The sequence below is a fragment of the Belonocnema kinseyi genome, chromosome 6 (assembly GCF_010883055.1).
Source record: "Belonocnema kinseyi isolate 2016_QV_RU_SX_M_011 chromosome 6, B_treatae_v1, whole genome shotgun sequence".
NCBI lineage: Eukaryota > Metazoa > Arthropoda > Insecta > Hymenoptera > Cynipidae > Belonocnema > Belonocnema kinseyi.
In genome coordinates this window covers 139,208,670-139,213,234 of record NC_046662.1, presented here as the reverse complement: position 1 = coordinate 139,213,234, position 4,565 = coordinate 139,208,670, and the positions used below count along the sequence as shown (strand labels likewise).

General features: G+C 29.0%; 1 protein-coding gene across 1 annotated transcript in view; it reads right to left on the bottom strand.

Moving 5' to 3' along the window:
- LOC117175625 (protein N-terminal glutamine amidohydrolase) overlaps positions 1-4,565 on the bottom strand; it is a 212,151-nt gene that overhangs the window by 194,176 nt on the left and 13,410 nt on the right. The gene's annotated exons all lie outside the window — the stretch shown is intronic.

The window sequence follows — 4,565 nt, the reverse complement described above, 5'->3', positions numbered from 1 at the left end:
GCTCCAAGGAGATTATGTTGAAAAATAAAAAAAAATTTACCCAAAAAAAATTGTTTTTATACTTCATTCTAAGGACTTATTGAACTACCCTCGTATTATGACTCAAATCGAAAACTGCAATTTAAACCTCTGAGGAATTACAGCCGTAAATTGTGACTGTAATTTTTTCGATTTGTTTTTAAAGAAGGTTCTCACAGCACCTACCGCTTTGACGATTACTTTCTCATTAAGAAACTCTCGCTTTGCGCTCGATATTTTGTGTCCGATTAAAAAACTTCATCAATATAATTTGTTAATTCTGTTAAAATCTACTAAAAACAACGCTTTAAACTTATGAATCTCTTAAAAACAAAAATTGCATATTTTAGAAAATGATCCTACTTTTGGAACTTTTGTCTAATAAGAAACTTCATGATAATATTTTTGCAAAACATATATTTTATATCTGGTAGAAATTTGGATCGATATTTCTTAATCTAATACAAAAAGTTTTTTTTTTTTTTTTGAAAATTTTCAAAATGTTGAACAGCATATAACTTTTTGAATTTTTATCGAATTCAAAAATGTAATAAAGATAATTTACAAGTCTTTTTTCGTGTACCAGAAAATTTGACAACAATTTCTAAAACTCATAAAAAAATTGTATTCGAATTTTGAAAAAGTTCAAACTTTTTTGAAAATGCTCAAAATTTTAAAATTTTAGTTGGAAATATCTGCTTAGCGAACATAACCTTCATTCTGAAAACCTTAAGAAGTGTATCGAAGGCTGACGCGATTGGACAAATACTTTAAAAGTTAGCGTGGCTATAACATTCGGGTAACCATACATATAGACAGACACCGATAAAATATTATGATTTCCGGATTCTTTGAGTGCCGAAACGTAAATATATATTAAAAACTAGAGATTTATAATTTGGACGATTATATTACACTCTCATGAATGAGAATGTAAAAATTGCATATTTTTGAAAATGATCCAGCTTTTAGATCTTTTGACTAATTAAGAAAGTTCATGTAAATAGTTGCGAAATCCATATATTTTATATATAGTAGAAATTTAGATTAATATTTTTTAAGCTATTAAATAATTTTCTTTTCTTTTTTTAACATTTTCAAAATTTTGAAAAATTACAACTTTTTGAATTTTTATAGAATTCAGAAATGTCATTAGGAAAATTTGCAATTATTTTTTTCATGTACAAGAAAATTTTACAAAAATTTCTAAACCTATCTATCAAAAACTTCGACAATAAATTTAAAAATTTTTAAATTTTGAAAATACTCTTAATTCTTCATTTTTGTTGGAAATGTCTGATTAACGAGCTTAACCCTCATTTTGGGGACCTTCAGAAGTGTGAGTGCCGAAACGTAAAGATCCGTTGAAAATCATAGGACGAAAAATTGGACGATTACATTACGCTCTCATGAATGATAATATAGTCAGATTAACTATTCATAATTATGTAAGAAAAAGAAAAGGTCATGAAAATATGTAGTTTAATATGAATAACATTTAATTTTAGATGCATTTTAAAAGCATTTCAAACTTGATATTTCTATGATTTATTTTTCTGATATTATTGATTTTATTATTTGTTATAGTTAAAAAAAAAATTATTTATTATTCAAATTATTATTAATGTAAGGAATTCATCGTGGCTCAGATGGTATAGTGATTGTCCTGTGTTCCAAGACTGTAGCCTTGTCAGCCACGCTGGCGCGGGTTCGATTCCCAAATCAGGGAGCAAGGCTGGACGTGCTTTCCTAAAGCTCCGCTTCTGTCCCTTGGTATCTGACCCCACAGGTAGCCTGCAGTTTATAATTAACCATACAGTACAGTCGCTAATGACCCTGGCACTTAATGTGACTATAAAAATTCAAGTAATTAATGTACCTAATAAAAAATTAATAATATTTAATACCTCAATGACAACTTAAATTGCATTGCAAAGAATCTTTGTACCTTAAAAATCTTAAATTTCAAAATTTTGGAGGCAATATTTTTTTCAAATAATGGAAAATGTAATTAAAATGTATGAGTGAATAACTTGGTAAAAAGTCAATGGAAAAACTGGTAAATGTGAAAATGGATATATTATTTATATAATGTATATTTTTATTTAAATTGAATCGAACAATTAGCATTTTTATTTAAATTCAAACGAGATTTGAATTAAATAGTTAATTATATTATTGCAAACCTCAAGTCTAAAATGAACAGACTATAAACAATTAACCTCTATAAAGAAACGTATCGTAATCATGACATTTCCATTATGTTCTCTAGCCTCCGACCCTCAAATGATGTCAGATTCTAAAATGTGATTTTCGTACACTGCATGCTTATGGTTTAACACAATGTCATTCCTTAAAATGGATTTTTGCCACATCTTAATTATTGCTGGATTTTTTGGTGCAAAGAACATGTGAAATTTCTGTTCGTTGTTGTCATAACCTGACCTGCAACCAGCAGCTACACATTTACGTCCCATTCTTACCGCGCCTTTAATAAGAACAAGACAACTTCAAACAAAAATTGAAAGGTGCACTAGGCTACACTTTTTCAAAACACTTTTTGTGAATTTCTCATAAACTAAACGTTTTTTAATTAATTTTCTAATCTCTGCGATGTTTATCAACAAAGAAGTCAGAGCAACTGATCATGGCGCCATCTGTTGGATTAGTTTCACCGCCATTATTCCCTCAGGATCGTAAGGGGCCATTTATTTAAAATAATCCGTAAATGAATTATTTATTCTCGCGGGCACATTCTCATCGCGCGCTATGCCCGTGGCTCGCAAGTTTGAGCGCGCCTTTGGCGTGTGTCTGTTGATTCCCACGATTCGTGCTAAGATATTTATTCTCTGCATTAAGAATGCTTGAATGAAACTTTATCAAAAAGATCTCTTTAGATCGCCGTATTTATATGCGTGTTCATATTATGAATTTTTTACTGAATTAAGTATAGTTAAAGATTAAGTTTGTCAAAGCTCTATAGTCTTTGAGGCACACAATATTATCGTGACGCTCGCGCTGCGCACTCTTTATTTGACAGAAAGTTGTAAATTTATATCTTCTAAACAAACTTAAAATAAATTTAAAAAATACAATCCTTTTTTTTCAAATATTTTTCTCTATCTCTTTTTGTTATGCTAATAATAGGATTTTGATTTACATACTATTTTTTATAGATAAAGCAAAATATCCTTTAAGTCTTCTTTTACATTTTTTACGTATCTCGCGTCTTTTCGCGTAATTTTGGAATTTTCGATTTTCTGCATATATTACTTACGATAAAACAAAATTACGAGTCCTATTGAAAAGTGTTTAAAAGAAATTTTGTAGTATTTTTCAAAACCTATCATTTTTCTTTAAGACTTTTTGTCATATTTTCCGTCATTTGGTTCAAAATTTGAATGTTGTGGTGTCAAATTTCGGGCAATTCTAATACTTTCTCCATGATAAAAAATAAGAATGTAATAAATGAATACAAATTTGTATCACTTTTTTGGACAAATAACTTTTTTCTATTAACTTGTTTTTGTACCTTTTGTTGTTTTTCCACAAATTTTTCATTTTTATTTTTAATGCCATTTTCATGATTAAAAACCAAAACTCCGTATCATGCATAGTTTGACCACAAAATGGGATTTTCAATTTCTCATGATTTTTTGTGCAATAAAAATGAGAATTTTCGATTTTACAAGAAAAACCAAAAAGTTTCTGTGATAATTTTGCAGGGCTTTTAAAAAGCAATTTTTTTCTCGACTTTACTTATTATTATATCGTACGTTGTTTGGCTTAAAATTTTGATTTTCGATTGATATTAAAAATGTTGAAAATGCTATAACTCTGAGAATTTTTTTGTAGAAAAAAAAGTCATCAGGATAAACTGTTTGGCTTTCTGAGTACTATTAATAGGCGTAAATAAAAATTTTAAGTAGAAAAAAAATGGTCCCAAAATTTTTTCTAATGCTTTAACTTTTTGAATTTTTATCCAAAATGGCTGTTTAATGATCTTGTCCTTTGTTTCGGATTTTTCAGACCTTTCTTTTCTTATACTTTCTCAATCATAAATGATGAGAATGAGAAAAATGAGAGCCCCTTTCATTTTTTTTATTAATTTCAGTTTTTAAATCATTTGAATTTTTGTAAGTAAAACGCTGTAAAAGGCGAGCAAATGTAAAGAGTGTAGGAAAAGGGGATTGGTTAAGGGAAGGAAAAGAACAGTTTAGAGAAAAAATAAGAAATATCAAAATGGGAGAGGGAAATGTAGACGAGGAGATGGAAAAAATGATAGGAGAAATAAAAATAGGATTAGAGTGCACAAATAATAATGAAGTTAATAGAGGGGGGAATAGAAGTGAGTGGGATGACGACTGCAAAGAGAAAAAAAAGGAGGTCAGAAAGGAATTAAGAAAATGGAGAAAAGAAAAAAGTAATGGGGAAGAATATAGGAAGAAAAAGAAAGAGTATACTGAATTGTGTTATCAAAAGAAAGAGGAAGAGAATAAAAGGTTTGAGGAAGAGGCGGAGAAGGCTAGGACGGAAGAAGAGGTATG